The sequence below is a fragment of the Pogoniulus pusillus genome, chromosome 17, assembly GCF_015220805.1.
Source record: "Pogoniulus pusillus isolate bPogPus1 chromosome 17, bPogPus1.pri, whole genome shotgun sequence".
NCBI classification, from domain to species: domain Eukaryota; kingdom Metazoa; phylum Chordata; class Aves; order Piciformes; family Lybiidae; genus Pogoniulus; species Pogoniulus pusillus.
Window position 1 is genome coordinate 22,159,588 of NC_087280.1, and position 27,321 is coordinate 22,186,908.

General features: G+C 49.7%; 1 protein-coding gene across 4 annotated transcripts in view; it reads right to left on the bottom strand.

The window, feature by feature from the left end:
* SV2B (synaptic vesicle glycoprotein 2B) overlaps nucleotides 1–27,321 on the bottom strand; it is a 79,839-nt gene that overhangs the window by 44,856 nt on the left and 7,662 nt on the right. The window lies entirely within an intron of this gene.

A 27,321-nucleotide genomic window follows, 5' to 3' on the forward strand; every position in this document is an offset into this window, starting at 1 on the left:
GCACAAAGCTATATAAGGAGGGAAGGACTACACATTATAATTCCAGAGAAAGGCCCTAAAAGGTCATTTTGACAAGCTGAATATGGATAATGAGTTGGGACAGATGGTGTAAGAGCATGGTAGCTAATAAATAATGAACAGCCTCGCTTCAAGGAGCAAAAGCCAGGAGAAATCACAGCCCAGAGCTTAGTCAGAAGGGAGGTGATGAAGGGGAAAGAACAAAACTGTGGTAGATGGGGGAGAATCACAGCAGGAGGACTAGAAGGAGAAGAGTGTCTAATTCCAAGTGCCACAGTTGTGTGGAGATGATAATTTACCCAAAGAAAGCTTATGCATATGCCTGAACTGGAACTTGGCCATCTCACTGAGATTAACAATCTTTTAGCTGAGAAACTATTCATGGTCCCTAGACTTTTCCTGGATCCCTTGTCCCTCTTCTCCACTGTCATGGTACTTAAGCAGCCTGCAGTGCTCACTGCCCCCATGACAGGCTGGGGACAGTTTTGAGGTCTGTTTTGCACATCATGACCCAAGGCAGAGAGACTAAAACTTTGTCTGAGTGTTGGAGCAGTAATGCTGTGCACTGTGTCCCACAATCTCAAGACACCTGCAGACCAGCCAGCTGAGGCCTCCTTCCAACCTTGAAACCAGGCTATCTTTGACATGATGATCGAGATAAAGATGAGTATTGCTGCCCAAAATAATGTCTTCCTCCCATGATGCTGAGTCACCAAACCCTGATCTGGAACACTCAGAGATGTCCCAGTGCAGGAGGTAACTTCAGCAGCAATCCCAAGATCACCTGAGGAAGCCATATCATAGAATCATAGAATCAATCAGGTTGGAAGAGAGCTCCAAGCTCAGCCAGTCCAACCTCTCCCCCAGCCCTATCCAGTCAACCAGACCATGGCTCTAAGTGCCCCATTCAGTCTTTTCTTGAAAACCTCTAGGGATGGTGACTCCACCACCTCCCTGGGCAGCCCATTCCAATGCCAATCACTCCCTCTGTGAAGAACTTCCCCCTAACATCCAACCTATACTTCCTCTGCACAACTTGAGACTGTGTCCCCTTGTTCCAGTGGTGGTTGCCTGGGAGAAGAGGCTACCTCCCACATGGCTACAATGTCCCTTCAGGTAGTTGTAGACAGCAATATCAGTATCAAACATCCAGAGTGTGTTTCTAGTCTACCCTTATCTTTTTAAACATCACAGAGACTTAGAGCCTTTGAGGCTTTGCTGCTTATGAATAAACCACCCTGCCCATCAGCATTGCACCTGGCAGTATAAGCCAATAGGTGATTTAGTGTGGGTTCAGAAACAACCATGCCCTGGTGCCCTTTAATGAGTCTGAGCATTTCTCTGTGTGTTTGCCCTTGGACAGCTTGTTAGGTCTAACCTCACCAGACTTGGAGGCCCTAACAAGCTCCCAGGGAGGAGTGTAAGAGGCAACCTTGGAAACAAACTGCCTGCAATTCAGCAAGTTGTGCCTGTGTCAGGCAGCAAACATGCCTTATTAACTATGAACTGCTTAGCTTATTGGCAAAGATGTGCCTCCAGCTACAGAGGGGACTTTTATTTCATCACACTTGCAATCTGTGTTATTAAATAACAAGCCACTTAATTAACTAATTCATTAATACATGGCTGGGATGAATAGATTTACTCCAGTGGCAGTCAGGAAAGCAAACACCACTCTGAGTGATTTCTAAAGACTGCTTGCTTTCAGAAGGGGTTTTATGTGAGTAAGCATCTCAATTAAATACCTCATTCTTTCTCCTGCCTCTAGATAACAGCACTGGGGTCTGCTCTGTCACCCCCTCCTCCAGCACTCCCAGCTCTTGTCATATAGAACTCAGGGCGATGAAGTTGGTGAGGGGCCTGGAGCACAGCCCTGTGAGGAGAGGCTGAGGGAGCTGGGGGTGTGCAGCCTGCAGCAGAGGAGGCTCAGGGCAGAGCTCATTGCTGTCTGCAGCTACCTGAAGGGAGGTTGTAGCCAGGTGGGGTTGGTCTCTGCCTGTTCCAATGCCTGAGAACGTTTTCTTGGGAGACTTTTTTTCATAACATCCAACATGAAGCAAGTCCTGGCACAACCTGAGTCTTGTCACTTCTCTCCTTTCTGCCTTGCTGGTGCCTGAAGCTCTCCCTCTCCTTTGTCTCCATTTGGTCGAGGTGTCTTTAGTTCCTGGTGCCCCAAAACCTGGTGCCCAGAGCTGCCACATTGCTGTGGAAAGCATGCAGTGCCTTATCATCTCCTATCTCAAAAGGGAACCGACTACAGGTAGTAAAACCATCCTCAGTTATTGTCCATGATCACCATCCCATTGCTGAGGGACCAACAAAACTCCCCACAAACTGGGACAAATAGATTCATAGAATCATAGAATGGTTTAGGCTGGAAGGGACCTCAAGGATCATCCAGTTTCAACCCCTTGCCATAGGCAGGGGCACTTCCCACTAGAACAGGTCACTCAAGGCCTCATCCAGCTTGGTTCTGAACATCTCCAGGGAGGTTGTGGAGCACAGAAGCACAGAATGTGATCAAAGATCACATTCTGTGCTTCTGTGCTCCACAACCTCCCTGGGAAACCTGTGCCAGTGTCTCACCACCCTCACTGCAAAGAACCCTTTCCTAACATCTAGTTTGAATCTCCCCTCTGCCAGTTTAATCCCATTACCTCTGTCATTACAAGACCTTGTCAATAGTCCCTCCCCAGCCTTCCTGTAGGTCCTCTTCAGATACTGGAAGGCCACTACAAGGTGTCCTTGAAGCCTTCTCTTCTTCAGGCTGCAGAGCCTTCTCCTTCAATTAATGCACCTCACAGCAGCCCTTGTAGGGTGTCTGTCTCCTGTTTTCCACCATGGTATCAGAGCATGTTAAGAAAGGGCTCTGATTGAGACATTTCCACAAGCTGAGAGGTCTCCCTGCAGGGAACCACTTTTGCCATCAGAGACAGCTCTTTCTCAGCCTGGGATGCTCAGGCATCAGTCTCCAGGGACAGTTGCTTGCCAGTTCCAGTGAAGTGTACCAAAATACAGGCCAAGCCAGAGCCCAGGCTCCTCCCAAGAAATCCCTCATGCTGCAGCCTGCTGCAGTCACAGCCAACCTTATGTTTCCATCCTGCTCTTTAATAGCTTTGATACTTCTGCGTCCCTTCGGGGCGGCTCAGCGATGAAGCCTGAGGAGCGCAGCTGTTACGGTGCTAAGATTGAGGGGTGATGCTCAAACTAAATTCAGCCTCTTTCATTTTTTTCTGTGTAAGCCCTCCAATATGACTGGTTTGTGGCCAAAAAGAGCTCTGAAAATTGCAGAAGCCCTGTTCATTATGCAGGCTGCCTGTGGAGAACTGCAAGTGCCACCAGCAGGTTTAAAGAGATGTACACTTTGAGGCTTTGCTCAAGGTAATGTAGAAGGGGAAATAATGTGGCACTTAGATTTGGTCCATCTCTTTCCATAGCATTTTCATTAGTTTAGCCATTTTTTTGGATGTGAAACACTATGGATATGAGCCCTGAACTTTGTTTCATCCATGCTCATTTGCCAGATTCCATTATCATTGTGTGCATGACATAGAATCATAGAGTGGTTCAGATTGGAAGTGACCTCAAAGATCATCCAGATCCAACCCCCTGCCATAGGCAGGGACACCTCCCACTAGAACAGGTTGCTCAAGACCTCATCCAACCTGGTCCTGAACACCTCCAGGGAGGTTGTGGAGCACAGAAGCACAGAATGTGATCAAAGAATCATAGAATCATAGAATCAACAAGATTGGAAGAGACCTCCAAACTCAGCCAGCCCAACCTAGCACCCAGCCCTAGACAATCAACCAGACCATGGCACTAAGTGCCTCATCCAAGCTTTGCTTCAACACTTCCAGGCACAGAGACTCCACCACCTCCCTGGGCAGCCCATTCCAATGCCAATCACTCTCTCTGGCAGCAACTTCCTCCTAACATCCAGCCTAGACCTATCCCTGGCACAACTTGAGACTCTGTCCCCTTGTTCTGCTGCTGGTTGCCTGGCAGAAGAGCCCAACCCCAGCTGGCAACAGCCTCCCTTCAGGTAGTTGTAGACAGCAATGAGCTCTGCCCTGAGCCTTCTCTTCTCCAGACTGCACACCCCCAGCTCCCTCAGCCTCTCCATCTCACAGGGCTGTGCTCCAGGCCCCTCCCCAGCCTTGCTGCTCTTCTCTGGACATGTTCCAGTATCTCAACATCTCTCTTGAATTGAAGAGCCCAGAACTGGACACAGCATTCAAGGTGTGGCCTCAGCACAGAGGCAGAAGAACCTCCCTTTTCCTACTGGCCACACTGCTCCTGAGCCAAGCCAGGATGCATTGGCTCTGCTGCCCACCTGGGCACACTGCTGGCTGATCTTCAGCTACTATCTAAGTAGTGCTGAAGACCAGGCTGTATAAGCCCTTGAGCAGCCAAGCCTAGCTGAGAGGTATCCCTGCCCATGTTGGGGAGGTTGAAGCAGATGATCTCCGAGATCCTTTCCAACCTGAGCCTTTCTATAACTGTATGAATTTGCAAAGCCTGCCTTAGCTGGGAAACTGTACCTCAAATATCTCAGATTCCCAGCTCTTGGTAGAAGCTGCTTATGAAACAAGCATCTTGCAGAGAAATCACCAAAATAGCTTTCCACCTTTTTTTTTCCCCTTTTTCATTGACTAGATGCACAAACTAAAATTGCCACAAGGCCTGAAGTATGTTGGCACTAACTTAGCAGTCACACAAGAGCTCACATGTAACAACACTGCTTTCATACCCATGTGGAAAATTGCAACTCAAAGAGCCCCTGGCAGGTTTGTTGCACCACAGAGCAGGAGAGAAGTGCAGCTAATTCAAGCACATGTAGTGGGCCCCCTAACATTATGAGTTGCTTGGCAGTTGTTTTTCCCAAGCATCCCACAATCCTTTCTTGTTCTTGTTCAGTCTGTTTCTTATTCAGCCTGGAGAGGAGAAGGCTCCCAGGTGACCTTATTATGACCTTAAGGGGGCTCTGAGAAAGCTGGGGAGGGACTTTTTATGCTGTCAGGTAGTGATAGGACTGGGAAGAATGGAACAAAGCTGGAAATGGGGAGATTCAGAGTGGATGTTAGTAAGAAGTTGTTCAGCATGAGGGCAGTGAGAGCCTGGAAGAGGTCATCCCAGGGAGAAAGCCTCATCCAGGCCAGGCTGGATGAGGCTCTGGATAGCCTGATCTAGTGTGAGGTGTCCCTGCCCATGGCAGGGGGACTGGAACTGGCTGATCCTTGTGCCCCCTTCCAACTCTGACTGATTCTATAATTCTTGCAGCAGACTTTAGGATAGGAAACAAGACCCCCAAAGCAATTAAGCAGACAACTTCATGGCAGTGAGAAAGTTGTGCATTTGCCTCCCAAACAGCCTCATAAATTCCTGCATCCGGGTTGGACACTAATGATGAAAAAGCTTCATCTCCCCAAATTAATAGCTGCAATACATCATCAGGCTGTAGCACTGTAGCTCATGTGCATGCAGAGAGAAAATCCCCAAATCACCTGCTGAGGCAGAAGAAGGATTTAGCCATTATTTATTGCTTAGTGTGACTCATGCTCGTGGGTAGGGGCACGACAGTGCAGATGGGAGTTAAAGTCAAATTGCCACCAGTGTAATTTATGCCAGGAGAGTTGAATCCAGGCTACTTCTGCTTATATTTTCCCCACAGACCCTCTGTAAAATATGAAAAGGGTAAGAAAACAGTTTGAAAAATACCTGCCTGTGCAGCCATTTGTCAGCACTCAGATTTGGTTAGAGGACAGGTGTTTTTTTGTTTCAGGAGGCTTCAAGAGCTCCATGAGGTTTTCTCTAGTGCCACAAATGGCTCCATTAGCCTCAGAGGAGAACTTTAGTGACTCTTAGGCTTAGTTCTTCATCTGCAGAATGGCTGCAATAACAATTTCACTACCTGTCAGAGGATGTGTAGGGAAAATGCATGTAGAACTGAAAAGTGAACCTTCTAACCACCAATGGAGAGCTCAACACTTCAGCTTTCTGGACTTCAGATCGTGCTTGCCAATACCACTGTAGTGTTGAAATTGTCCTCACAAAGACAGTCTCCTGGGAGTGACCTCCAACATAATCTTTCTAACCAAACTTCCAGGGAGAGAGATCTTGAGGCTCCGGAGTTTCCATGCAAAGGAGCTGCTCTGGTGCCTAGGGAGGGCAGAGGACTCATAACCTGGGCACCAGTCCTCATTGACCCCATTCTAGGTATGGTCTTTTGTGCAGGTGCTTAAATTGAGGGAATTCCTCCACCCCCTCCCAAAGCCCAGGCTTTTTCACAGAATCATTTTGTTTGCAAGAGGCCTTTAAGACCATCAAGTCCATCCATTCACCCAGCACCACTAAACTGTATCCCTTCATTACCTCATCTACATGGCTTTTAAATTCCTCCAGCTGTGGAGATTCTAACCCTGGGCTGTACAGCAGCAATTCCAGCTGCAACCTCTAAGTTGCTGGCTCATCTTCAGCTATTCTCTACCAGCACCGCCAGGTCCCTTTCTGCCTGTCTGTCCCCAGCCTGTAATGCTGCTTGGGGTTGTTGTGACCAATGTGTGGCTCTCCTGGCCACCTGGGCACACTGCTGGCACACTGCTCCCAAAGGAGAAGAGAGAAGTGAGGCCTCTCTTTCCTTGGGTAAAGCTGAGAACAAATAAACACAAGGTTTTTGCTAGGAGCAGGAATTTGGGTGACATACAGGAGCAGTCAGGCAAGAAATGGATTGTGAGTGCAGGTGTCCTCCAGATGACGTGCCTGGAGGGATTAGGTGGCAAATTTCAAAGGGATAATGAATACTTCCAGGCAGGTGATGCTAGTGCCTCTTCAGGGGAAAGAGGATGGAATATCTCAGGTGAAGAAAGAAACAAGGAGGAGATGATGATCAAAAATGATTTATCAAAGTGTAAGATCGGAGTTACTTGACAAGGAGCCAGGGAATGGGCTGCAGACAGTGGGTGGATATTGAGCCTTTAATCTATCCTGGGCTGGCTAGGGAAAAAAAACCTTCCTGATGGCATTTCAGCAACAAACATGATAGCTGCAGGTGGTTGTAAAATCTCTGTGGTTACCTAGGAATGAGCAGCCAGAGCACTGAAGCCCACAGAGAGATCACATGAGTGCAAGCTAAGCCTCAGGGGCAAGAGCTGAGCAGTTATTTCTTGCTTACACAGGATTCTGGGAGGTAAGTGAGGGCAGGAAGAAGAATATGGAGCCATGCTTAGCATATCAGTTTTGGACTTTTAATAGACAAAGTTGTTTCTCTGTCACAAGGGTTTTTGTAAAGCTCTGTGTGACTGCTGTCTCTGTTTCCCCTGTTGGGAATAGGTCAGAGGGCCTTCTACTTCCCAAAGATGCTGTGAGATCATAGACTTATAGAACCAGTCAGGATTGGAAGGGACCACAAGGATCAGCCAGTTCCAACCCCACTCCCATGCCCAGGGACACCTCACACTACATCAGGCTGGCCATAGCTCCATCCAGCCTGGCCTTAAACACCTCCAGGCATGAGGCTTCCAACACCTCCATCAGCAACCCCTTCCAGGCTCTCACCACCCTCATGCTGAACAACTTCTTCCTAACATCCACTCTGAATCTCCCCATTTCCAGCTTTGTTCCATTCCCCCCAGTCCTGTCACTACCTGACAACATAAAAAGTCCCTCCTCAGCTTTCTTGTAGCACTCTTAAGATACTGAAATGCCACATTAAGACCACCTCAGAACCTTCTCTTCTCCAGACTGAACAGCCCCAACTCTCTCAGTCTCTCCTCCTAGCAGAGCAGCTCCAGCCCTCTGCTCATCCTCATGGCTCTTCTCTGGACACCTTCCAGCACATCCATATCCCTCTTGTAATAGTGGCTCCAGAACTGGAGATGCTTGGGAACAGAGGCAGGAGATGCTGCATCTCAGCTGGACAAGGGCAGCCAGAAGGCTGTTGCATGTGGGCAGTGCTGTGCTTGTGCTGTAGAGAAGGTTGGTGCTGAGGGCTGCAGCATTGCTGCTTTGCCTGCACACTGAATTCAGCCCTTAGCTTTCTCCTGCAAGGTGCAGGCGTGAAGAATTCAGGCAATGAATATGGAACAAGGACAGCTCTGAGGCTCTGCAGCTCCTCTTTGCATGAGAAGCACAAATGGATCTAGAGATGGGCACGGAGCTGTGAGCAAAAGGCATTGATGTGTCTGTTGTGCTTGAAGCTCAGTGCTGGAAGAGGGCCAAGGTGCCTGCTTCTTTTTGACAGTAAGTGGGCTTGCTGCTGTGATCAGGATGAGGTGGGGCTTAAAACTGGGCTGGGGAAGGATCTTTTGTTTCCATATAAAACACTTTTCTCACTTTCCTGTGGAGAAGCAATGGGTTGGACATGCCTTGAAGAGAGAAGGCTTCCATAGTCACTAACAAACTGTGACCAGGGCTCCATGCTTTGCAGCGCTGATGCTGCCACAGGTGTTCCACCACGACACATGGAATATTCACAGCTCCCTGCTTTCTGCTGCCTGAACAGCCACGTGAGTCTGCTTACCACCATGTAGGATCCAGGCTCAGTATTGTTTCCACAAGGCCAGCTCACACTACACATCCAAACTAACCCAAGGCAGACACAACAACCTCCAGGTGAGCCATTGGGCTCATCATGGGGTTTTTGGTTCTCACTGAAGCCATACCTCTCCAAGAAGCAGTGTACATCCTCTACAAAGTGCCCATGACTCTTTTGCCTGCTTCCTAAGTGTCACCTGCCCAGCTGTTCTCACCAAGACTTTCCTTCCAAGGCTGGTGGAGCTCCAGGTCTCTGTTCAACAGCGCAGTGCCTGAATTTGGGGTACCAAAGTCTGAAGAAGGATTGAAAAGGTTGCAGGCATTTGGTTGTGAAATGAACAGGCTTTCCTCTGGGAAATAACTCTTCCTGCTCTCTTAGAACTTTGTTTTCTCTCTTGCTGTAAAGTAAATGCTATTTTCTGGGGATCCCCAACCTGCTGCTGTGTGTCTGGCTGTTAAAAGGTCTGAGGGAACTTCCCCATGGTCAAACATGGGGCCAAGACAAGCATGGTACTCTGTACAGAGGATTGCCAAACATAGCTTTGTGGCCTCATGAATCCCATTTCATCCTAGAGCCTCAGTGCTCTTTTGCCAGATCAACACCCACTCCTGCCCAGCTCATCAGGGTTGGCTGCTTCTGAGGCTGTGCCCAGGGTCAAACAGGCCAGAGTACAGGCAGGCAAATTTTGCCTGATTTTTTTCTGCTTCCCCCCATTCGAGTGCTTTGCAGGAGGAAAGTGCTGATCACAGGTCTCTGCAGCAAGGGGTTCATCATGCAGAGAGCTCCCTTGGCTCAGGGACAGCATGGATTTCTTCTGGTAGAGTAACCCTGGCTGGCAAGTGAAATCAAAAGTGGTGATCCTTCTGTACAGCACCCTCAGCACCTGCCCCCAGCCACAGATTAGATCCTTCTCAGAGTCATTTAAACATTAACCTGACAAATGGTTTGTGGCATTGCTACAGATGGTCGAGGCACTGCTGACTTTCTCTGCTGGGAGGTGGTGAAGCTTTCCTGCCCTTCCTGGCTCCTTTCTAACTCAGTCACACTCTGCAATCAGTTATTTATTCATTTTAAACACATTCAATAAAATGTGTAGGAGCATATCAGTCACAGCAGCTCATCACAGGTATCACTGGATGTTAGGGGTTGGAAGCAACTCAAGATCATCGAGTCCAACCCCTCTGCCAGAGCAGGACCACACAATCTAGCACAGAGGATAAGTGAGGAACAAATCAGGACAGGCCTTGAAAGTCTGCAGAGAAGGAGACTCCACAACCTCTCTGGGGAGCCTGTTCCAGTGCTCTGGGACCCTTACATTAAAGAAGTTCCCCCTTGCATTGAGGTGGAACCCCCTGTGCTGCAGCTTCCATCCATTGCTCCTTGTCCTATCCCAGGGAGGAGTGAGCAGAGCCTGTCCCCCTCCTCCTGACCCCCAACCCTCAAATCACCTCTCAGTCTACTCTTGTCCAGATTAAAAGGTCCCAGGTCCCTCAGCCTCTCCTCACCAAGCAGTGCTCCAGTCCCCTAATCATCCTCATAGCCCTCCACTGGATTCTGTCAAGCAGATCCCTGTCCCTCTTAAACTGGGGAGTCCCAAACTGGACACATTATTCAGGATGAGGTCTCACCAGCTCATGGAGAAGAGGAGGCTCAGAGGTGACCTCATTGCTGTCTACAACTACCTGAAGGGACATTGTAGCCAAGTGGGGTTGATCTCTTCTTCTAAGCAACCAGCAACAGAACAAGGGGACACAGGCTCAAGTTGTGCTGGGGGAGGTCTAAGCTGGATGTTAGGAGGAAGTTGTTGGCAGAGAGAGTGATTGGCATTGGAATGGGCTGCCCAGGGAGGTGGTGGAGTCGCTGTGCCTGGAGGTGTTGAAGCAAAGCCTGGCTGGGGCACTTAGTGCCATGGTCTGGTTGACTGGCTAGGGGTGGGTGCTAGTTTGGACTGGATGATCTTGGAGGTCTCTTCCAACCTGGTTGGTTCTATGATTCTATGCTGCTGGTCTGTTTGCTCCTGAGCTCTAGGATGATGATGAGAAGTATCTAATTCTTCAAAGAATGCTGAACATCTCCCATACTTTACTTGCTGCATGAGACTGTATGAGGAAAGAGAATCCACATCAGCCCCCTGAGATGAGAGACTCTGAGAAGGGTAAGATCAGAGGATATTTAATTAGGTTCCTAATTAGAGTGGCTATTTGCTGACATTACATTCACCTGGATTTGGATCTCAGAGCAAAGTGAGGTGCAGATTTCAGAGACATGCATTGCATAGATAACCAATTATTCCTTTGGCTTGATCTCAGCTGGCAGAATAGCAAGCTGCACTATCAGTGACTGAAGATTTAACTCTGATGTGTCATTTGTTCTTTCCACAATGAAAGCAATACAAAGAAATCACAGAGGCACAGAGCTGGGTTGGAATACCAGTTGAGACCCACAGTATTTCAATGCTCCAGGCAATTCACAAGAAGGAAAGCAGGATAGCACCATTGGAAAGCCCACATGGTACTTGAAATACAATCTTACCTCTATTTTCTGCTTTCCTTCTAAAAATACAGCCCTGCTGATAGGAACAGACATTGTTTCTTCCACATGATTCTGACTAAGCCCAGCAAGCAGGGAGTCAACTAGAAACTGGTGGAATAACGTTGAATAGTCATGGAAAAAAAATCAGTATGAACTGTTTTCATAGAATCAAGCAGGTTGGAAGAGAGTTCCAAGCTCAGCCAGCCCAACCTAGCACCCAGCCCTGGCCAATCAACCAGACCATGGCACTAAGTGCCCCAGCCAGGCTTGGCTTCAACACCTCCAGGCACAGCGACTCCCTCCCTGGGCAGCCCATTCCAATGCCAATCACTCTCTCTGGCAGCAACTTCCTCCTAACATCCAGCCTAGACCTCCCCTGGCACAACTTGAGACTGTGTCCCCTTCTTCTGTTGCTGGGTGCCTGGCAGAAGAGCCCAACCCCAGCTGGCTACAGCCTCCCTTCAGGTAGTTGTAGACAGCAATGAGCTCTGCCCGGAGTCTCCTCTTCTCCAGGCTAAACAAGGGGACACATTCTCAAGCTGTGCCAGGGCAGGTCTAGGCTGGGTGTTAGGAGGAAGTTCTTGCCAGAGACAGTGATTGGCATTGGAATGGGCTGTCCAGAGTGGTAGTGGAGTTGCTGTCCCTAGTGGTGTTCAAAAAATGCCTGGATGAGACATTTAATGCCATGGTCTGGCTGATTGGATGGGGCTGGGTGCTAGGTTGGACTGGATGATCTTGGAGATCTCTTCCAACCTCGTTGATTCTATGATTCTGTGTTCTATTGCTGATTGCCTAGAAGAGGCCAACCGCATCTGGCTACAGACTCCCTTCAGGTAGTTGTAGACAGCAATGAGCTCTGCCCTGAGCCTCTTCTTCTGCAGGCTGCACACCCCCAGATCCCTCAGCCTCTTGTTCTTTACCCATCTGTTTCATTTAGGTGATGAAGCAGGGCAAAAAGGGTCAAGAAATAGCCTGGTTTTTATGAAAAAGGAGATTCTAATAAACTTTTTTCTTCATAGTAGCCATATTTTTCTTCCCAATTCAGGAGGTCTTTCCCAACAATTCAGAATTCTACAGTGAGACCACTCTTTTTTTTCAGAGAACATGGGCACCTGCTTCTCGAGCAGTTCTAATCTGTCTGGAACACAGCTTTTGGGTTGATCTTTTTGTGTGTCTTCTGAGAATAAAATGCTTTTCTAAACATTCTTTAACCAGCCAGAAGGAGACCTTCTCTTCTAGACTAACCCATTGGCTTCACTGGAGAGTGTAAATGGGCTGCCCATACAGTCCGTCTGGAACCAGCTGTGCTGAGAGCAGTGGGAGAAAAAAAGGGATGAAAAAATGCATCTGATCTAGCACAAATGCATGAACAAGGAGAGCACAAGCTGGCAGGGAAGATATTCCAGCTGGGAATGAAAAGAGTGTTTCTAAGCAGTCAATGAGTCAGAATACTCCACCCAGTCTGTTTCTCAGGCAGCAGGGGAGGGAGCTGGAGTGATGCATTCCCACTGATCTATTCCCAAGCTGGAGATCAGCTTGGACAGATGTTGGGGCGTTTGCAGCAGATGTGAAAGCCTCACACACAAACTGTTCCTGAAGTTTAGACAAAGTTTCCTGATGGTAAAATTTCAGAGGCTGAAGGACAGCAACTCAATGGAAAAGACAGAGACCTTTGCTGAAAATCCAACAGACTGCTAGGAAGTACTCCACACTGGTGAGACCCCACCTGGAGTACTGCATCCAGTTCTGGAGCCCCTGGGAAAATAAGGATATGGATGTGCTGGCCCAGAGAAGGGCCACAAGGATGATCAGAGGGCTGGAGCTGCTCTGCCAGGAGGAGAGATTGAGGGAGTTGGGGCTGTTGAGTCTAGAGAGGAGAAGGTTCTGAGGTAGCCTTACTATGGCCTTTCAGTATCTTAAGGGTGCTACAAGAGAGATGGAGAGGGACTTTTTATGCTGTCAGGTAGTGATAGGACTGGGGGGAAGGAAACAAAGCTGGAAATGGGGAGATTCAGAGTGCATGTCAGGAAGAAGTTGTTCAGCATGAGGGTGGTGAGAGCCTGGAAGGGGTGGCTGATGGAGGTGTTGGAAGCCTCATGCCTGGAAGTGTTTAAGGCCAGGCTGGATGAGGCTGTGGCCAGCCTGATGTAGTGTGAGGTGTCCCTGGGCACGGGAGTGGGGTTGGAATTGGCTGATCCTTGTGCTCCCTTCCAACCATGACTGATGATTCTAAGTACCTTCTGCTGACTGCACAGCCCAGCCAGAAGACAGAGAAGATCTTGCATTAACCCTTCCACAAATTCAGGATGGAAAAGACTCCAGGCCATGGTAGGAGATGCTTAGTGATGTTACTGGCTACCAAGCTACACAGGGTGCAAGGAGCAGCTTGTTTTCTGCGTCAACCCAGTGGCAGGTAGGTTGAGCATCAGCCAGTGGCTACTGCACATGCCTGGCTGCTGGCAGGCTCTGAAAGGGCATCCAAATGCCACCCAGAGTTAAGGGGATAAGGCCAAGGCTGCCAGGGGAGGTAAATCCTGAGAGCTTCACCTGTTTGTGCATTTTTCTTGAGTCATTGTTGCTTTTGCAGTCAAGGAGCCCTTCACTGCAGGCAGAGCAGAGTGCGGCAAGCCTCAGGGAGTGTCAAGACTCATGAAATATAGATAGGAGCTAGGCAGGCTCCTAGAGCTGGGTAAATACAGGCACAGAAATTGGCTCTGTCTTCAAGCAAGAAATGTTTTCCATAAGGATGCAGAACAAGCTTGTTCAGTAAACTTTGCTGTGCACACTTGACTCAGCAATCACTAGGAAAGGAAGGAAGGAAGGAAGGAAGGAAGGAAGGAAGGAAGGAAGGAAGGAAGGAAGGAAGGAAGGAAGGAAGGAAGGAAGGAAGGGAAATCCCTTCCCCATGCGCAGTAACAACCAAACAGCTCCATTTTCATTCTTTCTCCCCTCTCCCTCCACCTTTTTCCCATCACCCACTCAGAATGTGTTATCTCCAAGGTCCTTTAGAAAGAGCATCTGATGAAAGCAAACACAGCACAGACACAGTATCCTGATCCAAACCATTCACGGTCTCCATAACAGCCTGAAAGCAAACATCTGTCTACCTGGAACCGAGAGGAGGCGAGACTCACTGATGCACAGACCTTAGCACAGAGATAAGCCAACAGCTAAATGGTTACTATTGTAATGAAGGTTGCTCACAGCTCTTTGCCAGCTGTGAGGATAGCCATGCCCACTGCCATGCTCCGAGTGCATGCAAACTTCAGTGGTTGCCCCTCTGAAGTTACCAAAGGCTTTGCAGATCCCATCTCACCAGTGCATGTGAGCTGGATCCTGGGAGAGCTCTGTCTTTAACCATGCATGGTTGGTCAGAGCAAGCCTCTGCTTCTGCAGCCAGAGGAAATGAATTATTTCTAGGCACCTCTCAGGAGACTCTGGTGCTTAACTTGATCTCCTTTGCTTGGAGAGAGCAAGTTTCCCCCTCCTGGCACAACTTGAACCATCACCACCACTGGCAAGGGCAAGGCAGTGCAGAGAGGAGCAAACAGGACCAGATGGATGCAAAATGAAGCAGCGTGGGAGGACTCTGCACTGAAATCTCACATGGATTGGATCTCCTAATGGAATCTCACAGTGGAAACAGTCCTTGCTTCTCCTACCCAAGCACTCATTCTGAATCAGATCTCAACAATTATTTCCACTAATGGGGGGGGGGGGGGGGGGGGGGGGGGGGGGGGGGGGGGGGGGGGGGGCGGGGGGGGTGTGTGAAATTCAGCCCAAACCTGCTCAGCTCCAAGCTGCATTTGTGGACAAATTAGCAATGCCATTTTGCCAGCATCCAATACGTGACCACTAATTAACTCAGCAGCTACTGCCAGAGTTAATTAGGGAAGCAGCTTCATTATCCCTGTACCCCCATGGGGTAGGGATCCACCAGCTGCCACCACCTAGCCTGCTGTACAGACAGGCTGAGGAGCTGCTCTTTTTGCTGCTGCTGCTGCAAGGCCACTAAAGCACTGGTGGGGAGGTGGATGCCTATGGGTGGTTAGCCCTGCTCCATGGCTCCTGCTCATCCCTCCACAACAGCCCTTCCCCTTCAGGAGAGATCCCTTCAGGATGAGCTCCTCCTGTGCCCTTTAAACTGAAAGCAAGGGGGAAAGAAGGCAAGGAAGGAGCTGAACAACAGCTACAGTCACCAAACAGAAGACAAAGGTAGTCTCAGGTGCAGCAGGCTCCACGAGACTTAAAGAGCTCCTTTTGGAGAGGGCAGAAGGTTGGGCACAGCAGAGCTCAGCTCCTGCCCTGAGCTCCCATCCACTTCCAGGCTGCTGCCTTCACAAAGCATCAAAAAGGGAGAATTTCATGCAGCTAGGTGTGGGGAAAAAAGATGGATAGAGGAGATCAAGACTTCTGGAAGACGTCTGAAATGTTGATACTGGGAGCTTTTCTGCAGCTCTTGGGTGCTGCAGACCCTGCCTTATTTCCCACTTGAGGAAAACCTGTGGAACACAGATGTAAAAGACTGCATTTTCTTCTTTACATGTCACACACTTCTGCTGATGCACACAGTCTCAGACCATTTTTTTTCCAGTGGTCAGGGAAAAAAAGGATCACATCTAGCTTTCTTCTTCAGCTTGAGGTGGCAAACTGGTGGCAGGATTTGCTGTTCACATTTTCATTATTCTTTAGAGTTAGATGAAACTTGATGGCAAAGATGCCACTCATCAGATCAGCTTATAGTAGCCATTGATCAGTTCCTAAGTGTTTCTTAATGATGTTAATTGGACTTGATTAGAAGAAGATAACTACAAGAGAGATGATGGATGAATTCCTGAATAAGCAAATCTGGATTAATCTACAGCTTTGAGATTCTGACCAAAAAAATATTTGAAATCAAATTAAAAATCCAGGCTGGTATTATCAGTAAGTTTGCAGATGACACCAAGCTAGGAGCAGGTGTGGAGCTGTTGGAGGGTAGGAGAGCCCTGCAGAGGGACCTGGCCAGGCTGGATGGGTGGGCAGAGGCCAATGGGATGAGATTGAACAAGGCCAAGGGCAGGGTTCTACACTTTGGCCACAACAACCCCAAGCAGCACTACAGGCTGGGGCCAGAGTGGCTGAGAGCAGCCAGGCAGAGAGGGAGCTGGGAGTGCTGGGAGAGAGCAGCTGAAGATGAGGCAGCAGTGCCCAGGTGGGCAGCAGAGCCAATGGCATCCTGGGCTGGCTCAGGAGCAGTGTGGGCAGCAGGACAAGGGAGGTTCTTGTGCCCCTGTGCTCAGCACTGCTCAGGCCACACTTTGAGTGCTGTGTCCAGTTTTGGGCCCCTCAATTCAAGAGAGATGTTGAGGTGCTGGAAGGTGTCCAGAGAAGGGCAATGAAGCTGGTGAAAGGCCTGGAACACAGCCTCTCAGCTGAGGGAGCTGGGGGTGTGCAGCCTGGAGGAGGCTCAGGGCAGAGCTCATTGCTGTCTACAACTACCTGAAGGGAGGCTGTAGCCAGGTGGGGTTGAGCTCTGCTGCCAGGCACCCAGCAACAGAACAAGGGGACACAGCCTCAAGTTGTGCCAGGGGAGGTCTAAGCTGGGTGTTAGGAGGAAGTTGTTGGCAGAGAGAGTGATTGGCATTGGAATGGGCTGCCCAGGGAGGTGGTGGAGTCACCATCCCTGGAGGTGTTGAAGCAAAGCCTGGATGAGGCACTTAGTGCCATGGTCTGGTTGATTGGCGAGGGCTGGGTGCTAGGTTGGACTGGATGAGCTTGGAGCTCTCTTCCAACCTGCTTGATTCTATGATTCCAAGCAATTTGACATAATTTTAGCATCTTATAATTTATTCTTTCAGAGCATCTGAAGTAGCTGTTTGGTTTCAATTACTTTTTTTACCCTTCCCTCTTAATTGCTATTTAAAAAGGTTATCTTTGGCTGGGAAGCATTCCATCTGGAAGGCTTCCAAAACAAAATATTTCCTTTGACATTTAAAAATCAAATCCTGAAACAGTCTTTCATTCCTACTAGATTTAGATCAATAATGTGATGAAAAAAAAAACCCACCATCCAGAATTTCCACCTCCAGGCAGCATATTGCAAAATACAGCACCTCAAAGTAATTATTCAGTTAAACAGTATTGGTTTTCCCCCCCCCCCCCCCCCCATATCTGCTGTAAAATAATGCTCCAATTTTGGGGCAGGCATGCAATATCTGGGCAGGCCACAGCCTGAGTACTGTGTCCAGTTCTGGGCTCCTCCATTCAAGAGAGCTGTTGAGGTGCTGGAAGGTGTTTGGAGAAGGGCAGCAAGGCTGGGGAGGGGCCTGGAGCAGAGCCCTGTGAGGAGAGGCTGAGGGAGCTGTGGGTGTGCAGCCTGCAGAAGAGGAGGCTCAGGGCAGACCTCTTTGCTCTCTGCAGCTGCCTGAAGGGAGGCTGTAGCCAGGTGGGGTTGGGCTCTTCTGCCAGGCAGCCAGCACTAGAACAAGGGGACACAGTCTGAAGCTGTGCCAGGGCAGGTCTAGGCTGGACGTTGTTAGGAAGTTGTTGTCAGAGAGAGTGATTGGCATTGGAATGGGCTGCCCAGGGAGGTGGTGGAGTCACTGTGGCTGGAGGTGTTCAAGAAAAGCCTGGCTGGGGCACTTAGTGCCATGGTCTGGTTGACTGGCTAGGGCTGGGTGCTAGGTTGGACTGGCTGAGCTTGGAGTTCTCTTCCAACCTGGTTGATTTTATGATTCTATGATTTTAAGCATCTGCCCTTTTCCCCCATGGATGAGGCTGGTGCCCTGGGGGCAGACTACCCAGGATCTGTGCACATCAGGGCAGCATTTAAACCAAGTGGATAGTTATTCTCTGAGTATATTTACACTTAACCAGATGAGAAGAGTTTCCTCAACATTTTGCCTTAGTCACAGGGCAGATTTGGACATCTCTTTCGGATGCTCAGACAAGGAAGGGGATTTTCTTTTCCAGCTCAATCGGTCCTTCTCTGACCACTCAGTGCCTGAGGCCAAGCCCTGCTGCTCTGCTTAGCAGTACACAGTCCACTGAGAAACTGAAACTGCTCTATCCTCATTGGGACTGGGCATAGGAGAGATTATGCACATACCCTGAGAGCACAAATGGATCTTACCAGTGATTTTGGGGCCTTCGTGGGTGTATCCAGTACTCAGGTTATCCAAAAGCTCAGGAAGGCAACTGAAAAAAGGGTCAGGTTTCTGCTTCCACCTGAAAGCAACTCCTCTGGTCTGTATTGTAGATTTGGCTGTGCCACTAGTCAGTAAAGGACTTTATCCCTCCACCACTGGCTTCTTTCTTTCTCTGCTTAGTTACCTCAAGGTCTGGTGCCTGATTATCCACAGAGGTCTCCTGTTGTTTAGAGGTAGCCTCTCAGAAATATCAGCCTTCTTCATCTCTCCCTCCACTTTTGCCCCCTACCTGTGATGTCCATTTTGCTTCTGCCTCTGTCTAATCCTATGACCCATCACAAATCTCTTCTCCCTCCTCATTCTCTGACTCTATCTCCATCCATCACTGTCTCACTCAGGGTGCCAGAGACATGTGAGAGTTGAGCCTGGAACAAGGCTGCCCTGTGAACGTGTAACCCTCAGGTGTCAGCTCCCACTACAACCAGCCTGTATGCCACAGAGTCTCCCTGATAACTCAGCCTGACCCCCATCTGCAACACCCCCCTACTCCCTGAGCTCTGCCACACCTTGGCACCAAAACCAAGCAGCCCAAACCCACGTCCTAATAGTGCCTTTAACTCTAAACCCCACCAAGCTATTCTTGGTCCGTTTATGGTCAGACATATTTAAACACAGGCTAATTGCACCAGCACAAACTTGTCCTCACATAACTTCATTTTCATCCAGACAGAAGCTTTCAAGCAACAGCAACAAAACCCTTTCAATATTTAATCAGCTGCACAGCCTGAAACAGCAGAGACTGGCAGCAGCTGCCTGGCGCAGAGTGGGTATGGAGGGGGGGGATGAGTCCTCCCCAAGCTTCTCTCCATCCTGAGCACTCTCCTCCTCTGCACAGTTGCTGTGGTGGAAAGCCAAGTGGGAGCCCTGTTTCAGCCTGCTGCCTTAGCCCTGGTGGCTTGCAAACAGCACAGCTTCCAGGCACCTTATTTTTCATACCTCTCCTCCCACTTCTCAGCTGCCTTCCAGGTGTAAATCTTACTTTCTTTGCTACTGATGGCTGGCAAGTTGCTGTGCTCAGTGTCTTGTAGTTGTAAAGCCAGCAGGGCTTGAGCTCTCTCCTGCTTCTTCCTTGTCTGAAAGCAGGCAGGGTGTAAATCTTGTCTGCAGACAAGTCTGTGCGGTGTGTTGGGGCAACTGTAGCCTTTCCCTAATCGTTCCTCGTTGCTTTAGTGCCTGTGCTGCATGTGGCAGTGGGATTAGAGGGGCTGAAAGGACATCACCCTTCAGTGGGTTGGCTCTGCAGCTTCTGGTTTTGGCCCCATGCTAAAGGCTTGTTGCTTTAAAGCAAAGCCCTAAGGAGAAGGCTCAGCTCCAGCTGCTGGTCATGTCTGGCCTTCTGAAAACCAGGACTTCTGGCCAGGAACTGCTGCAAAATGGAGCCTTAGGAAGCAGCCACTGAAGTCTCCTGCTCCAGCTGCTGGTCATGTCTGGCCTTCCAAAACCAGACCTTCTGGTCAGGAACTGCTGTAAAATGGAGCCTTAAAAGGAGCCCCTCACAGTCTCCTGCTCCAGCTGCTGGTCATGTCTGGCCTCTCAAAAACCTGACCTTCTGGCCAGGAACTGCTGTAAAATGGAGCCTTAGGAAGCAGCCCCTCACAGTCTCCTGCTCCAGCTGCTGGTCATGTCTGGCCTTCCAAAAAGCAGACCTTCTGGCCAGGAACTGCTGTAAAATGGAGCCTTAAAAGGAGCCCCTCACAGGCTCACAGGATTTTAGGAGCTGGAAAGGACCCAAGGAGACCATCGAGCCCAACCCCCTGCCAGAGCAGGGCAATGCTATCTAACACAGATCACACAGAACACATCCAGACAGGCCTGGAAAGTCCCCAGGGAAGGAGACTCCACAGCCTCCCTGGGCAGGCCCTCACAGTCTGCTGCTCCAGCTGCTGGTCATGTCTGGCCTTCCAAAAGCCAGACCTTCTGCTCAGGAACTGCTGTAAAATGGAGCCTTAGGAAGCAGCCCCTCACAGTCTGCTGCTCCAGCTGCTGGCCATGTCTGGCCTCTCAAAACCCAGACCTTCTGGCCAGGAACTGCTGTAAAATGGAGCCTTAAAAGGAGCCCCTCACAGGATCACAGGATTTTAGGAGCTGGAAAGGACCCAAGGAGATCATCCAGTCCAACCCCCTGCCAGAGCAGGGCAACACAATCTAACACAGATCACAGAGGGACACATCCAAACAGGCCTTGAAAGGCTCCAGAGAAGGAGACTCCACAACTGCCCTGGGGAGCCCCTGAAGTCTCCTGCTCCAGCTGCTGGTCATGTCTGACCTCTCAAAAACCAGACCTTCTGGCCAGGAACTGCTGTAAAATGGAGCCTTAAAAGGAGCCCCTCACAGGAGGTTAGGGGTTGGAAAGGACCCAAGGAGACCATCGAGCCCAACCCCCTGCCAGAGCAGGGCAATGCTATCTAACACAGATCACACAGAACACATCCAGACAGGCCTGGAAAGTCCCCAGGGAAGGAGACTCCACAGCCTCCCTGGGGAGGCCCTCACAGTCTCCTGCTCCAGCTGCTGGTCATGTCTGGCCTTCCAAAAGCCAGACCTACTGCTCAGGAACTGCTGTAAAATGGAGCCTTAGGAGGGAGCCCCTCACAGGAGGTTAGGGGTTGGAAAGGACCCAAGGAGACCATCGAGCCCAACCCCCTGCCAGAGCAGGACAATGCTATCTAACACAGATCACACAGAACACATCCAGACAGGCCTGGAAAGTCCCCAGGGAAGGAGACTCCACAGCCTCCCTGGGGAGGCCCTCACAGTCTGCTGCTCCAGCTGCTGGTCATGTCTGGCCTTCCAAAACCCAGACCTTCTGCTCAGGAACTGCTGTAAAATGGAGCCTTAGGAGGGAGCCCCTCACAGGCTCACAGGAGGTTAGGGGTTGGAAAGGACCCAAGGAGATCATCCAGTCCAACCCCCCTGCCAGAGCAGGGCAATGCTATCTAACACAGATCACACAGAACACATCCAGACAGGCCTTGAAAGGCTCCAGAGAAGGAGACTCCACAACTGCCCTGGGGAGGCCCTCACAGTCTGCTGCTCCAGCTGCTGGTCATGTCTGGCCTTCCAAAAGCCAGACCTTCTGCTCAGAAACTGCTGTAAAATGGAGCCCTAAGATGGAGGCCCTGAAGTCTGCTGCTCCAGCTGCTGGTCATGTCTGGCCTCTCAAAAAGCAGACCTTCTGGTCAGGGATTGCTTTGAAATGGAGCCCTAAGATGGAGGCCCTGAAGTCTCCTGCTCCAGCTGCTGGTCATGTCTGGCTTTCCAAAACCCAGACTTTCTGGCCAGGAACTGCTGTAAAATGGAGCCTTAAAAGGAGCCCCTCACAGGATCACAGGATTTTAGGAGCTGGAAAGGACCCAAGGAGATCATCCAGTCCAACCCCCTGCCAGAGCCAGGCAACACAATCTAACACAGATCACAGAGGGACACATCCAAACAGGCCTGGAAAGGCTCCAGAGAAGGAGACTCCACAGCCTCCCTGGGGAGGCTCTCACAGTTTGCTGCTCCAGCTGCTGGTCATGTCTGGCCTCTCAAAAACCAGACCTTCTGCTCAGGAACTGCTGTAAAATGGAGCCTTAGGAAGCAGCCCCTCACAGTCTCCTGCTCCAGCTGCTGGTCATGTCTGGCCTCTCAAAAGCCAGACCTTCTGGTCAGGGATTGCATTGAAATGAAGCCCTAAGATGGAGGCCCTGAAGTCTCCTGCTCCAGCTGCTGGTCATGTCTGGCCTCTCAAAAACCAGACCTTCTGGCCAGGGATTGCTTTGAAATGAAGCCCTAAGATGGAGGCCCTCACAGTCTCCTGCTCCAGCTGCTGGTCATGTCTGACCTTCCAAAACCAGACCTTCTGGCCAGGAACTGCTGTAAAATGGAGCCTTAAAAGGAGCCCCTCACAGGAGGTTAGGGGTTGGAAAGGACCCAAGGAGACCATCGAGCCCAACCCCCTGCCAGAGCAGGACAATGCTATCTAACACAGATCACACAGAACACATCCAGACAGGCCTGGAAAGTCCCCAGGGAAGGAGACTCCACAGCCTCCCTGGGCAGGCCCTCACAGTCTGCTGCTCCAGCTGCTGGCCATGTCTGGCCTCTCAAAAGCCAGACCTTCTGGTCAGGAACTGCTGTAAAATGGAGCCCTAAGATGGAGGCCCTCACAGTCTCCTGCTCCAGCTGCTGGCCATGTCTGGCCTCTCAAAAGCCAGACCTTCTGGTCAGGAACTGCTGTAAAATGGAGCCTTAAAAGGAGCCCTTCACAGGCTCACAGGAGGTTAGGGGTTGGAAAGGACCCAAGGAGATCATCGAGCCCAACCCCCTGCCAGAACAGGGCAATGCTATCTAACACAGATCACAGAGGGACACATCCAGACAGGCCTGGAAAGGCTCCAGAGAAGGAGACTCCACAACCATCCTGGGGAGGCCATCACAGTCTGCTGCTCCAGCTGCTGGTCATGTCTGGCCTCTCAAAAGCCAGACCTTCTGCTCAGAAACAGCCCATGAGCATTTCCTGCTCACAGTCCCTGAGTCCTGCACCTTCCCCAGCCCTCTGCAGCATTGGCTTCTTCCATGCCCTTGCTGCTGGACATCCTGGGCTGGAGGTGTCCATGCTGCCCAGCACCAGTGGACACCACACTGGTCACAGCCATGGCAAAGGTGATTTGCAGTGTCTGAGCTCCTAAAAGGAAGGATCCTATCTTACCATAAAAGATACTTGCTATGAAAGATCTTGCTATAAAAAAAAGGTACTAATATCCACCAAAAAAAACCCCACAACTTATCTAAAAGAGGGAAACAAGCACCAAAAGCATCTTCAGTTAGTGATAAATAATAAATACCAGATTAATTAAAATTCCTCTGCTCTGAATTCCCATCCTCTGGCTCTGAGAATGCAAAAAGGCATTCCCCATGATCCCAAGGCTGACTCAACATCAGAGCATCTCCACAGTCCCCAGAAGGCTGACACATGGCAGTGATGATGACTTGAGTTGTCATGCAAGTGCCAGCCCAGCTGGAAAGGGGCTCTACACTCCTTTCCTGCTGCTCACAGCTAGCCTTGGCTCAGCTTCCACCAACCCCAGGAACTTTGGGTCTGTATCACAAGCAAAGAGGCTCCTCAGCTCCTTCTGAATGCCAGGAAAACCTGACTAATTTCCATCAGCAGCTACACATCAGGAGGAGAAACCACTGGGATTTCTCAGTCCAGGTCTGTGTATAAATCATTTAACACCTCATCTACACATGCTCATAATTAATGCACATTAGATCCCTGCAATGAGACAGCCCTGCTAAAATGGCAGTGAAGCTGGGCTGGGAGTGCTTGTGGCTTGGGGATGTAGAGTGAATGTAGCCTGACCTTGCTGGTGCCCACTGTCAGCTTCAGTGAAGTTGGTGAGAGGAATTGAGTCAGATTTCATAGAATCATAGAATCACAGAATGGTTTGGGTTGGAAGGGATCTCCAAAGATCATCCAGTTCACCTCCCTCTGCAGTAAGCAGGGACATCCTCAACTCGATCAGGTTGCCCAGAGCCCTGTTGAGCCTCACCTTGAATATCTCCACAATCACCTCCCCAGGCAACTTGTTCCAGCGTTCCACTACCCTCACAATAAAGAACTTGTTCCCTTTTCTTCCCTTGCAGTGGGCTGAAAGCATTTGAGAGGCAGCTCACAGTTGTTGAAAGGCTTTGCAAAAGCCTCACTCCTCTCGCAGCCCCAAGCAGCTAGAAGCCCAAATCACATCATCTTCTCCTCCTGCCTATCTCTCAGGGGAGAGAGAACCCTGGGCCCCGTGTACAGCCAGCAGAATGGTCAATAAACACCTTTTGTGTTTATGACATTATGAGGTGCCACATCCCTCACAGTAGTCCATGTATATGCTCTTCCCAGAGAGAGTGATTGGCGTTGGAATGGGCTGCCCAGGGAGGTGGTGGAGTGGCTGTGCCTGGAGGTGTTGAAGCCAAGCCTGGGTGGGGCACTTAGTGCCATGTTCTGGTTGATTGGCCAGGGCTGGGTGCTAGGTTGAACTGGATGAGCTTGGAGCTCTCTTCCTACGTGGTTGATTCTATGATATTATGATTCTATGATATCCTATTCTGTTCAAAGTTCAGTCTGTGCCAGGAGAATTACTTTTGTGTGCTTCTGTTCTTGTCACCTGAACCTCACCAGTCAGTCAGTCATCCTCATGGAGGCATCCAATTCAATCTGCCTCTAACCTCATAGTCTGGCTGTGCTAATCCACTCAGCAATGTGCTTCAGGGGAGGATGGTAGCTGCAAAATTACATGTCACTGGGCATCTCTGAAGGCCATCACTACTACTGCTGCATACAAGAGGTTTTTCAGAGAAGCCACTACCACCTCTGCAGGGGTTTCCTCTGAGTGACAAGGCAAAGGGGGCACAGTAGGAGCAGGATGCATGCCCAAGAAGAGCATAGGTGTAAGCTCAGGAGGTCAGGAACTTGTAAGCTGCAATAATTGGAGCAGTTAAAGCTGGCAAATCTGCAGCAGCCTGACCACCTGCCATGAAGGGCAAGAGAAATGTCCCAGGCAGGAGCTAGGTTTTTCCATGCTGCCTGGAGGGATGTGGTGGGAGCAGTCCCTGGGACCTGGCTGTCACCACTTGTGTCTTGACAGCTTTCAGCTCACCACTGCAGCACCAGAGCTGAATCCTCAAGAGTAGGAGAAGTGTAGAACATACACATCTTGTGCAGGAGCAGATTGGTTCCCATAGCACTTTCCCTATGGTCAGAAATCTCCTGCAGGCACTTTACTGACCCTCCCACATTTTGCAAAGCACCTAACATGGATCATCTTCAGACCAGGACTGGGAAGCTTTCTGTGTTGCAGTGGTGCTCAGGGCTCTGCTGGGTAGACACACCAGGGCTGCCTTCTCCTGAGGGCACCATTCCTCTCCCTCACCATCTGCTTGGGAGATAGCAGGCCAGGGAGGCAGTCACTGCTCTGGCAGCACAATAAGAACCAGAGCTTGGATAAATCCACCCAATAGCCTGTCAGAAGTGGATGAATTCCAGCTTCTTGCAAGCCCATATCCCTCAAGAGTTGCCATGGATGACAGTAAAACACCCAGTTTAGCTGGAAACACTGAATCACTGAGAAGCAGCTGCCCCACAGTCCTGCAGCATCTTCTGTGGCAGCTTGCCCAGCACCAGGCCTGACACATCCCTCATGCAACAGCATCAAGCCTGCCTTCCAAGCAGCACAGCAGCAACCACAAAGAGGAGAGAGGGCATCTCTCATATGGCTGTGTCCACACATGGGCAACTTCCTCAAACAGAGGTACTGCTTTGAGGCTCACATGCTACTTTCCATTCTCTCCCAGCATCTCCACTGTGACATGTAACATGTTCTTCTCTCCTGGCTGCTCTGCTCCACCTAAGAGATGGCTGTTTCCAGCCATGGGTGGGCCACCCACCTCATTATAGATCCTTCTCATTGTAGAAAGTGCACACCAGGCACGAGTGACTGCCAGATAAGCTGAGCTAAGCCAGCTCAGGACACCTTGGACCTCTGGCAGACAGCCTGCAGGACCCTTACAACTGTGTGGGGTGGGAGTTAACCTTAAGGGTGAGAGAAGAAAACACAGAACCACAGAATTAACCAGGTTGGAAAAGACCTCAGAGATCATCAAGTCCAACCTATCACCTAACACTTCTAATTAACTGAACCACATCACCAAGTGCCTCATTCAGCCTCTTTTTAAACACCTCCAGGGACGGTGACTCCACCACCTCCCTGGGCAGCCCATTTCAATGCCAATCACTCTTGCTGTGAAGAATTTCTTCTTAATGTCCAGCCTGAACCTGTCCTGGCACAGCTTGAAACTGTGTCCCCTTGTTCTGTTGCTGGGTGCTTGGCAGAAGAGACCAACCCCACCTGGCTACAACCTCCCTTCTTCAGGTAGTTGTAGACAGCAATGAGCTCTGCCCTGAGCCTCCTCACATAGCTGAGTACATCTCAGCATATCCATTCTGCACTATCTACATCTTATCTCTATAAGGGTACTACCTGGCAGTATTACTATAGTAATAATAATAGTATTAGTAATAATAATAATAATAATAATAATAATAATTTTGGCCTAGAGTTTTCTTTTGGCAGATGTAGCTAAATCATCACAGCTGGATGTGAGGATTTTCTCTTTATAAATATCACAGAGCCATTAATTAAACAGGGGAAATTAACCCTTCCAGGCAGCACTACAGCAGGGATCAGGATAGCACAGTCATCACCAGCCAATATCTGAGCTTGGGGGGAGGGGAAGAAGCCAAGAGCACACAAACACAAAGCCACTCTGAGATTACCACTCCTGCAGGTTTTAAGAGACAATTCAACCAGAAAAACAATTAATATAAATTTCTGGTGCTCAGAAGTGTTTGTTTTTTTCTGGGAAACATGGAATGAAGGAGCTCCAACCTTTTGAAACAAACCATGGTGCAAAAGTTTGGCTCTCTAAGAAGGTTCTCTCACGGATAACAATCCTCAACCCCTCAGAACCAATACATTTGGCAGTTCCTGCACCCTCCCCTCCTTGTACAGTGCTGGGATTCAGAGTCACACAAAACCCCTTCCACTTCCCTGTGTTTGCTTCACTCACTGTTTGCCAGACACAGATGGGGTACCAAAAATTGTCACTGTGAGACACACAGGAAACAAAAATCCAAGGCAAAACTTGCATCTTAGGAGAGGAGGATCTGCTGTAGATGTAACATGATTGATGCCTGAAACTTCAAGGTTGCTCTAGAATAAGCACAGCAACCAGAGCACCCCACTCATGGTATCTAAACATCAAAGAGTAGGAAAAGTGTGAGTTTGCAGCAAGTGGAGGTTTCTATGTATGAATACATCACAGACACATCCAGGTTGGAAAAGATGATGCCAGGGGATTATGAGCAGGACATTTTTACCAACCAATAATCTCTGCAGTGTTCTTCAGGAGGAGCTTTTGACTCTGCCTGCCACAAGTAAATCCAAAAAAGAATTTGTTGTGGTATCCTCAGAGCAAATTTTGCACCAAATTTTGGGTCTGTACAAAAGGTCA